At 53.0% G+C, this 10,358-nt stretch overlaps 6 non-coding genes across 6 annotated transcripts; all 6 read left to right on the top strand.

Annotated features, from left to right (window-relative positions):
- Nucleotides 1-915: 915 nt before the first annotated feature.
- On the top strand, nucleotides 916-1,034 carry LOC143999623 (5S ribosomal RNA). The gene has a single exon (XR_013278087.1). It is a non-coding gene; the product is annotated as a 5S ribosomal RNA (ribosomal RNA).
- Nucleotides 1,035-2,728: 1,694 nt separating this feature from the next.
- On the top strand, nucleotides 2,729-2,847 carry LOC143999352 (5S ribosomal RNA). Its single transcript, XR_013278006.1, has one exon. It is a non-coding gene; the product is annotated as a 5S ribosomal RNA (ribosomal RNA).
- A 1,694-nt stretch (nucleotides 2,848-4,541) lies between these two features.
- On the top strand, nucleotides 4,542-4,660 carry LOC143999624 (5S ribosomal RNA). Its single transcript, XR_013278088.1, has one exon. It is a non-coding gene; the product is annotated as a 5S ribosomal RNA (ribosomal RNA).
- A 1,691-nt stretch (nucleotides 4,661-6,351) lies between these two features.
- On the top strand, nucleotides 6,352-6,470 carry LOC143998756 (5S ribosomal RNA). Its single transcript, XR_013277952.1, has one exon. It is a non-coding gene; the product is annotated as a 5S ribosomal RNA (ribosomal RNA).
- Nucleotides 6,471-8,164: 1,694 nt separating this feature from the next.
- LOC143999636 (5S ribosomal RNA) lies at nucleotides 8,165-8,283 on the top strand. Its single transcript, XR_013278099.1, has one exon. It is a non-coding gene; the product is annotated as a 5S ribosomal RNA (ribosomal RNA).
- Nucleotides 8,284-9,977: 1,694 nt separating this feature from the next.
- LOC143998768 (5S ribosomal RNA) lies at nucleotides 9,978-10,096 on the top strand. Its single transcript, XR_013277953.1, has one exon. It is a non-coding gene; the product is annotated as a 5S ribosomal RNA (ribosomal RNA).
- Nucleotides 10,097-10,358: the final 262 nt, after the last annotated feature.

Consider the following 10,358-nt stretch of genomic DNA (forward strand, 5'->3'; position numbering starts at 1 on the left):
TGAGTTTAATTACCACCTTAATCAGCCAAAGAATCTGTGCAATTCAGATGTGTTTGGATTTAAAGGGATGAGATGGCAACTCAAAGGCCAATATGAACTGCTACCTTGTAGAGGTAATCCTGGGAAGCCAATCAGTGGTCGTTTGGGTCAGGATATGACCATTGTTCACGTTGAACTGTAATGGGCCAGACTTCTCAGTCAAGTTGCATCAAGTGTTCTAAGCCTTCTCTGAAGTCCTTGAAAGGGGTGCATCATGCATGTTGGTCTCCAGGCCTATTGAAAAGAAGTTGGGTGAGTAAGGCGGCACATGTGGGGTATGGAGCAGCTCTACAGGAAAAGGTCTACCTAGTGGGCAAGTCAAGCAGTTGCTTGACTGCAGCCACTGGTGAGGCATGGTGCCTGTTATAGGTGAGGGGTCCTCCGGTAGCCAGGGGGGTAGATGTACTGGCTTCCTCCCCAGCAGTCAGCTTCCAGTAGCCAACGGAACAGAAGGCAGGTTCTGGAGATCCATGGGCTGGCCACCTGCTAGGAGAGCGAAGGCGTAAACAAGTGCAGGCATAAGGCCCCGCGCTACATGCAACCTGCTGCTCTTCTTCTTCTTCCTGTGGTGCAAAGCCTTGTCAGCGAAAAGGGTTAAAGTCAGGCCAGGGGAAGCCAGAAAGGAGCCGTGGAAGCAAGGCTGAGGATGTGGTGTGTGCGTGAGAAGGTGCAGGCAGGAAGAGGTTAAAGAGGGAGCAAAGCAGCAGGAGGCAGGGACGGGCTTGAGGAGAGCAAGCGAGAGGAGAGACGACACGACAAAGTGCGGTGTGCTGCCATGCTTGTGAAAAGGCACAGCTGATTGTAGTAAAGTCAAGGAAAGGCGGAGCCAGGCTGCCGGTGACAAGTACAAGAAGCTTGAAAGAGACCATGAGCTTCGCCTACGGCCACACCACCCTGAATGCGCCCGCTCTCGTCTGATCTTGGAAGCTAAGCAGGGTCGGGCCTGGTTAGTACTTGGATGGGAGACCGCCTGGGAATACCAGGTGCTGTAGGCTTTTGCTTTTCTTCCACCAGGGGTCAGTCACTCTCCCATAATGCCTCTTTTTACATTCACTTTTACCCAAAGCGCTCTCCCTCTCTGCAAGCCCTCCTGCACACCTACATCCTACAAAATCACCCCTGCCCAACCAAGCCTACACTTTTTACAAGCCCACTTATACAATCTCACCCCTTCTTTCAAAAATACACTTTCTTCTCTCTACCTCCCTCCCTCAGGAGATTGCCACGCATCCAGTCCCCTATAGCAGCAAAACAACGGCCAGGCGCAACCCCCACCTAGCTAGCCCCCATCCTACATCCTGCTTAGGCTCCACGGCCCAGCCATTTTCCAGCACTCTCCTGAGACCTTTTGGTGCCATCACTCCTGCTCTTTAGTCGCCCTTGCGCCAACACATTCCACAGCGATCTCCAGGCTGGGGGACAGCACGGGAAACACGCACGCCGACTGCCAAAGCCAGAGAGAAGCCACAGAGCCGACCCCTCGTCAAACCGGCACCCTGAAGCGGCTAAGGTGTAGGCAGCAGGTTGCCTACAGGAGCGCGGTTTTAGTTAGCGGCTGCCCCAGGCTTGGAGGGAAAGAGGTAATGCGTGCGCTGCTGTTTTTTTTGGATCTAGCCTACCCACCGGTCATATAAATATAGGGGAAGGCTGCGTTTCGGGTGATCAGGCAGCACTTGCACGAGGCCAACTAGGGTTGCCACCTCATCCCTTTAAACCCAAACACATCTGAATTACACAGGTTCTGAGGCTAATTAAATGCAGATAAGGCAACAAGTGAGTTTAATTACCACCTTAATCAGCCAAAGAATCTGTGCAATTCAGATGCGTTTGGATTTAAAGGGATGAGATGGCAACTCAAAGGCCAACATGAACTGCTACCTTGTAGAGGTAATCCTGGGAAGCCAATCAGTGGTCGTTTGGGTCAGGATATGACCATTGTTCACGTTGAACTGTAATGGGCCAGACTTCTCAGTCAAGTTGCATCAAGTGTTCTAAGCCTTCTCTGAAGTCCTTGAAAGGGGTGCATCATGCATGTTGGTCTCCAGGCCTATTGAAAAGAAGTTGGGTGAGTAAGGCGGCACATGTGGGGTATGGAGCAGCTCTACAGGAAAAGGTCTACCTAGTGGGCAAGTCAAGCAGTTGCTTGACTGCAGCCACTGGTGAGGCATGGTGCCTGGTATAGGTGAGGGGTCCTCCGGTAGCCAGGGGGGTAGATGTACTGGCTTCCTCCCCAGCAGTCAGCTTCCAGTAGCCAACGGAACAGAAGGCAGGTTCTGGAGATCCATGGGCTGGCCACCTGCTAGGAGAGCGAAGGCGTAAACAAGTGCAGGCATAAGGCCCCGCGCTACATGCAACCTGCTGCTCTTCTTCTTCTTCCTGTGGTGCAAAGCCTTGTCAGCGAAAAGGGTTAAAGTCAGGCCAGGGGAAGCCAGAAAGGAGCCGTGGAAGCAAGGCTGAGGATGTGGTGTGTGCGTGAGAAGGTGCAGGCAGGAAGAGGTTAAAGAGGGAGCAAAGCAGCAGGAGGCAGGGACGGGCTTGAGGAGAGCAAGCGAGAGGAGAGACGACACGACAAAGTGCGGTGTGCTGCCATGCTTGTGAAAAGGCACAGCTGATTGTAGTAAAGTCAAGGAAAGGCGGAGCCAGGCTGCCGGTGACAAGTACAAGAAGCTTGAAAGAGACTATGAGCTTCGCCTACGGCCACACCACCCTGAATGCGCCCGCTCTCGTCTGATCTCGGAAGCTAAGCAGGGTCGGGCCTGGTTAGTACTTGGATGGGAGACCGCCTGGGAATACCAGGTGCTGTAGGCCTTTGCTTTTCTTCCACCAGGGGTCAGTCACTCTCCCATAATGCCTCTTTTTACATTCACTTTTACCCAAAGCGCTCTCCCTCTCTGCAAGCCCTCCTGCACACCTACATCCTACAAAATCACCCCTGCCCAACCAAGCCTACACTTTTTACAAGCCCACTTATACAATCTCACCCCTTCTTTCAAAAATACACTTTCTTCTCTCTACCTCCCTCCCTCAGGAGATTGCCACGCATCCAGTCCCCTATAGCAGCAAAACAACGGCCAGGCGCAACCCCCACCTAGCTAGCCCCCATCCTACATCCTGCTTAGGCTCCACGGCCCAGCCATTTTCCAGCACTCTCCTGAGACCTTTTGGTGCCATCACTCCTGCTCTTTAGTCGCCCTTGCGCCAACACATTCCACAGCGATCTCCAGGCTGGGGGACAGCACGGGAAACACGCACGCCGACTGCCAAAGCCAGAGAGAAGCCACAGAGCCGACCCCTCGTCAAACCGGCACCCTGAAGCGGCTAAGGTGTAGGCAGCAGGTTGCCTACAGGAGCGCGGTTTTAGTTAGCGGCTGCCCCAGGCTTGGAGGGAAAGAGGTAATGCGTGCGCTGCTGGTTTTTTTGGATCTAGCCTACCCACCGGTCATATAAATATAGGGGAAGGCTGGGTTTCGGGTGATCAGGCAGCACTTGCACGAGGCCAACTAGGGTTGCCACCTCATCCCTTTAAACCCAAACACATCTGAATTACACAGGTTCTGAGGCTAATTAAATGCAGATAAGGCAACAAGTGAGTTTAATTACCACCTTAATCAGCCAAAGAATCTGTGCAATTCAGATGTGTTTGGATTTAAAGGGATGAGATGGCAACTCAAAGGCCAATATGAACTGCTACCTTGTAGAGGTAATCCTGGGAAGCCAATCAGTGGTCGTTTGGGTCAGGATATGACCATTGTTCACGTTGAACTGTAATGGGCCAGACTTCTCAGTCAAGTTGCATCAAGTGTTCTAAGCCTTCTCTGAAGTCCTTGAAAGGGGTGCATCATGCATGTTGGTCTCCAGGCCTATTGAAAAGAAGTTGGGTGAGTAAGGCGGCACATGTGGGGTATGGAGCAGCTCTACAGGAAAAGGTCTACCTAGTGGGCAAGTCAAGCAGTTGCTTGACTGCAGCCACTGGTGAGGCATGGTGCCTGTTATAGGTGAGGGGTCCTCCGGTAGCCAGGGGGGTAGATGTACTGGCTTCCTCCCCAGCAGTCAGCTTCCAGTAGCCAACGGAACAGAAGGCAGGTTCTGGAGATCCATGGGCTGGCCACCTGCTAGGAGAGCGAAGGCGTAAACAAGTGCAGGCATAAGGCCCCGCGCTACATGCAACCTGCTGCTCTTCTTCTTCTTCCTGTGGTGCAAAGCCTTGTCAGCGAAAAGGGTTAAAGTCAGGCCAGGGGAAGCCAGAAAGGAGCCGTGGAAGCAAGGCTGAGGATGTGGTGTGTGCGTGAGAAGGTGCAGGCAGGAAGAGGTTAAAGAGGGAGCAAAGCAGCAGGAGGCAGGGACGGGCTTGAGGAGAGCAAGCGAGAGGAGAGACGACACGACAAAGTGCGGTGTGCTGCCATGCTTGTGAAAAGGCACAGCTGATTGTAGTAAAGTCAAGGAAAGGCGGAGCCAGGCTGCCGGTGACAAGTACAAGAAGCTTGAAAGAGACCATGAGCTTCGCCTACGGCCACACCACCCTGAATGCGCCCGCTCTCGTCTGATCTTGGAAGCTAAGCAGGGTCGGGCCTGGTTAGTACTTGGATGGGAGACCGCCTGGGAATACCAGGTGCTGTAGGCTTTTGCTTTTCTTCCACCAGGGGTCAGTCACTCTCCCATAATGCCTCTTTTTACATTCACTTTTACCCAAAGCGCTCTCCCTCTCTGCAAGCCCTCCTGCACACCTACATCCTACAAAATCACCCCTGCCCAACCAAGCCTACACTTTTTACAAGCCCACTTATACAATCTCACCCCTTCTTTCAAAAATACACTTTCTTCTCTCTACCTCCCTCCCTCAGGAGATTGCCACGCATCCAGTCCCCTATAGCAGCAAAACAACGGCCAGGCGCAACCCCCACCTAGCTAGCCCCCATCCTACATCCTGCTTAGGCTCCACGGCCCAGCCATTTTCCAGCACTCTCCTGAGACCTTTTGGTGCCATCACTCCTGCTCTTTAGTCGCCCTTGCGCCAACACATTCCACAGCGATCTCCAGGCTGGGGGACAGCAGGGGAAACACGCACGCCGACTGCCAAAGCCAGAGAGAAGCCACAGAGCCGACCCCTCGTCAAACCGGCACCCTGAAGCGGCTAAGGTGTAGGCAGCAGGTTGCCTACAGGAGCGCGGTTTTAGTTAGCGGCTGCCCCAGGCTTGGAGGGAAAGAGGTAATGCGTGCGCTGCTGGTTTTTTTGGATCTAGCCTACCCACCGGTCATATAAATATAGGGGAAGGCTGCGTTTCGGGTGATCAGGCAGCATTTGCACGAGGCCAACTAGGGTTGCCACCTCATCCCTTTAAACCCAAACACATCTGAATTACACAGGTTCTGAGGCTAATTAAATGCAGATAAGGCAACAAGTGAGTTTAATTACCACCTTAATCAGCCAAAGAATCTGTGCAATTCAGATGCGTTTGGATTTAAAGGGATGAGATGGCAACTCAAAGGCCAATATGAACTGCTACCTTGTAGAGGTAATCCTGGGAAGCCAATCAGTGGTCGTTTGGGTCAGGATATGACCATTGTTCACGTTGAACTGTAATGGGCCAGACTTCTCAGTCAAGTTGCATCAAGTGTTCTAAGCCTTCTCTGAAGTCCTTGAAAGGGGTGCATCATGCATGTTGGTCTCCAGGCCTATTGAAAAGAAGTTGGGTGAGTAAGGCGGCACATGTGGGGTATGGAGCAACTCTACAGGAAAAGGTCTACCTAGTGGGCAAGTCAAGCAGTTGCTTGACTGCAGCCACTGGTGAGGCATGGTGCCTGGTATAGGTGAGGGGTCCTCCGGTAGCCAGGGGGGTAGATGTACTGGCTTCCTCCCCAGCAGTCAGCTTCCAGTAGCCAACGGAACAGAAGGCAGGTTCTGGAGATCCATGGGCTGGCCACCTGCTAGGAGAGCGAAGGCGTAAACAAGTGCAGGCATAAGGCCCCGCGCTACATGCAACCTGCTGCTCTTCTTCTTCCTGTGGTGCAAAGCCTTGTCAGCGAAAAGGGTTAAAGTCAGGCCAGGGGAAGCCAGAAAGGAGCCGTGGAAGCAAGGCTGAGGATGTGGTGTGTGCGTGAGAAGGTGCAGGCAGGAAGAGGTTAAAGAGGGAGCAAAGCAGCAGGAGGCAGGGACGGGCTTGAGGAGAGCAAGCGAGAGGAGAGACGACACGACAAAGTGCGGTGTGCTGCCATGCTTGTGAAAAGGCACAGCTGATTGTAGTAAAGTCAAGGAAAGGCGGAGCCAGGCTGCCGGTGACAAGTACAAGAAGCTTGAAAGAGACCATGAGCTTCGCCTACGGCCACACCACCCTGAATGCGCCCGCTCTCGTCTGATCTCGGAAGCTAAGCAGGGTCGGGCCTGGTTAGTACTTGGATGGGAGACCGCCTGGGAATACCAGGTGCTGTAGGCTTTTGCTTTTCTTCCACCAGGGGTCAGTCACTCTCCCATAATGCCTCTTTTTACATTCACTTTTACCCAAAGCGCTCTCCCTCTCTGCAAGCCCTCCTGCACACCTACATCCTACAAAATCACCCCTGCCCAACCAAGCCTACACTTTTTACAAGCCCACTTATACAATCTCACCCCTTCTTTCAAAAATACACTTTCTTCTCTCTACCTCCCTCCCTCAGGAGATTGCCACGCATCCAGTCCCCTATAGCAGCAAAACAACGGCCAGGCGCAACCCCCACCTAGCTAGCCCCCATCCTACATCCTGCTTAGGCTCCACGGCCCAGCCATTTTCCAGCACTCTCCTGAGACCTTTTGGTGCCATCACTCCTGCTCTTTAGTCGCCCTTGCGCCAACACATTCCACAGCGATCTCCAGGCTGGGGGACAGCAGGGGAAACACGCACGCCGACTGCCAAAGCCAGAGAGAAGCCACAGAGCCGACCCCTCGTCAAACCGGCACCCTGAAGCGGCTAAGGTGTAGGCAGCAGGTTGCCTACAGGAGCGCGGTTTTAGTTAGCGGCTGCCCCAGGCTTGGAGGGAAAGAGGTAATGCGTGCGCTGCTGGTTTTTTTGGATCTAGCCTACCCACCGGTCATATAAATATAGGGGAAGGCTGGGTTTCGGGTGATCAGGCAGCACTTGCACGAGGCCAACTAGGGTTGCCACCTCATCCCTTTAAACCCAAACACATCTGAATTACACAGGTTCTGAGGCTAATTAAATGCAGATAAGGCAACAAGTGAGTTTAATTACCACCTTAATCAGCCAAAGAATCTGTGCAATTCAGATGTGTTTGGATTTAAAGGGATGAGATGGCAACTCAAAGGCCAATATGAACTGCTACCTTGTAGAGGTAATCCTGGGAAGCCAATCAGTGGTCGTTTGGGTCAGGATATGACCATTGTTCACGTTGAACTGTAATGGGCCAGACTTCTCAGTCAAGTTGCATCAAGTGTTCTAAGCCTTCTCTGAAGTCCTTGAAAGGGGTGCATCATGCATGTTGGTCTCCAGGCCTATTGAAAAGAAGTTGGGTGAGTAAGGCGGCACATGTGGGGTATGGAGCAGCTCTACAGGAAAAGGTCTACCTAGTGGGCAAGTCAAGCAGTTGCTTGACTGCAGCCACTGGTGAGGCATGGTGCCTGTTATAGGTGAGGGGTCCTCCGGTAGCCAGGGGGGTAGATGTACTGGCTTCCTCCCCAGCAGTCAGCTTCCAGTAGCCAACGGAACAGAAGGCAGGTTCTGGAGATCCATGGGCTGGCCACCTGCTAGGAGAGCGAAGGCGTAAACAAGTGCAGGCATAAGGCCCCGCGCTACATGCAACCTGCTGCTCTTCTTCTTCTTCCTGTGGTGCAAAGCCTTGTCAGCGAAAAGGGTTAAAGTCAGGCCAGGGGAAGCCAGAAAGGAGCCGTGGAAGCAAGGCTGAGGATGTGGTGTGTGCGTGAGAAGGTGCAGGCAGGAAGAGGTTAAAGAGGGAGCAAAGCAGCAGGAGGCAGGGACGGGCTTGAGGAGAGCAAGCGAGAGGAGAGACGACACGACAAAGTGCGGTGTGCTGCCATGCTTGTGAAAAGGCACAGCTGATTGTAGTAAAGTCAAGGAAAGGCGGAGCCAGGCTGCCGGTGACAAGTACAAGAAGCTTGAAAGAGACCATGAGCCTTGCCTACGGCCACACCACCCTGAATGCGCCCGCTCTTGTCTGATCTCGGAAGCTAAGCAGGGTCGGGCCTGGTTAGTACTTGGATGGGAGACCGCCTGGGAATACCAGGTGCTGTAGGCTTTTGCTTTTCTTCCACCAGGGGTCAGTCACTCTCCCATAATGCCTCTTTTTACATTCACTTTTACCCAAAGCGCTCTCCCTCTCTGCAAGCCCTCCTGCACACCTACATCCTACAAAATCACCCCTGCCCAACCAAGCCTACACTTTTTACAAGCCCACTTATACAATCTCACCCCTTCTTTCAAAAATACACTTTCTTCTCTCTACCTCCCTCCCTCAGGAGATTGCCACGCATCCAGTCCCCTATAGCAGCAAAACAACGGCCAGGCGCAACCCCCACCTAGCTAGCCCCCATCCTACATCCTGCTTAGGCTCCACGGCCCAGCCATTTTCCAGCACTCTCCTGAGACCTTTTGGTGCCATCACTCCTGCTCTTTAGTCGCCCTTGCGCCAACACATTCCACAGCGATCTCCAGGCTGGGGGACAGCACGGGAAACACGCACGCCGACTGCCAAAGCCAGAGAGAAGCCACAGAGCCGACCCCTCGTCAAACCGGCACCCTGAAGCGGCTAAGGTGTAGGCAGCAGGTTGCCTACAGGAGCGCGGTTTTAGTTAGCGGCTGCCCCAGGCTTGGAGGGAAAGAGGTAATGCGTGCGCTGCTGGTTTTTTTGGATCTAGCCTACCCACCGGTCATATAAATATAGGGGAAGGCTGCGTTTCGGGTGATCAGGCAGCATTTGCACGAGGCCAACTAGGGTTGCCACCTCATCCCTTTAAACCCAAACACATCTGAATTACACAGGTTCTGAGGCTAATTAAATGCAGATAAGGCAACAAGTGAGTTTAATTACCACCTTAATCAGCCAAAGAATCTGTGCAATTCAGATGCGTTTGGATTTAAAGGGATGAGATGGCAACTCAAAGGCCAATATGAACTGCTACCTTGTAGAGGTAATCCTGGGAAGCCAATCAGTGGTCGTTTGGGTCAGGATATGACCATTGTTCACGTTGAACTGTAATGGGCCAGACTTCTCAGTCAAGTTGCATCAAGTGTTCTAAGCCTTCTCTGAAGTCCTTGAAAGGGGTGCATCATGCATGTTGGTCTCCAGGCCTATTGAAAAGAAGTTGGGTGAGTAAGGCGGCACATGTGGGGTATGGAGCAACTCTACAGGAAAAGGTCTACCTAGTGGGCAAGTCAAGCAGTTGCTTGACTGCAGCCACTGGTGAGGCATGGTGCCTGGTATAGGTGAGGGGTCCTCCGGTAGCCAGGGGGGTAGATGTACTGGCTTCCTCCCCAGCAGTCAGCTTCCAGTAGCCAACGGAACAGAAGGCAGGTTCTGGAGATCCATGGGCTGGCCACCTGCTAGGAGAGCGAAGGCGTAAACAAGTGCAGGCATAAGGCCCCGCGCTACATGCAACCTGCTGCTCTTCTTCTTCTTCCTGTGGTGCAAAGCCTTGTCAGCGAAAAGGGTTAAAGTCAGGCCAGGGGAAGCCAGAAAGGAGCCGTGGAAGCAAGGCTGAGGATGTGGTGTGTGCGTGAGAAGGTGCAGGCAGGAAGAGGTTAAAGAGGGAGCAAAGCAGCAGGAGGCAGGGACGGGCTTGAGGAGAGCAAGCGAGAGGAGAGACGACACGACAAAGTGCGGTGTGCTGCCATGCTTGTGAAAAGGCACAGCTGATTGTAGTAAAGTCAAGGAAAGGCGGAGCCAGGCTGCCGGTGACAAGTACAAGAAGCTTGAAAGAGACCATGAGCCTTGCCTACGGCCACACCACCCTGAATGCGCCCGCTCTCGTCTGATCTCGGAAGCTAAGCAGGGTCGGGCCTGGTTAGTACTTGGATGGGAGACCGCCTGGGAATACCAGGTGCTGTAGGCTTTTGCTTTTCTTCCACCAGGGGTCAGTCACTCTCCCATAATGCCTCTTTTTACATTCACTTTTACCCAAAGCGCTCTCCCTCTCTGCAAGCCCTCCTGCACACCTACATCCTACAAAATCACCCCTGCCCAACCAAGCCTACACTTTTTACAAGCCCACTTATACAATCTCACCCCTTCTTTCAAAAATACACTTTCTTCTCTCTACCTCCCTCCCTCAGGAGATTGCCACGCATCCAGTCCCCTATAGCAGCAAAACAACG

Source organism: Lithobates pipiens, unplaced genomic scaffold, assembly GCF_037356315.1.
Source record: "Lithobates pipiens isolate NorthernLeopardFrog02 unplaced genomic scaffold, aLitPip1_a1.2 Scaffold_19, whole genome shotgun sequence".
NCBI lineage: Eukaryota > Metazoa > Chordata > Amphibia > Anura > Ranidae > Lithobates > Lithobates pipiens.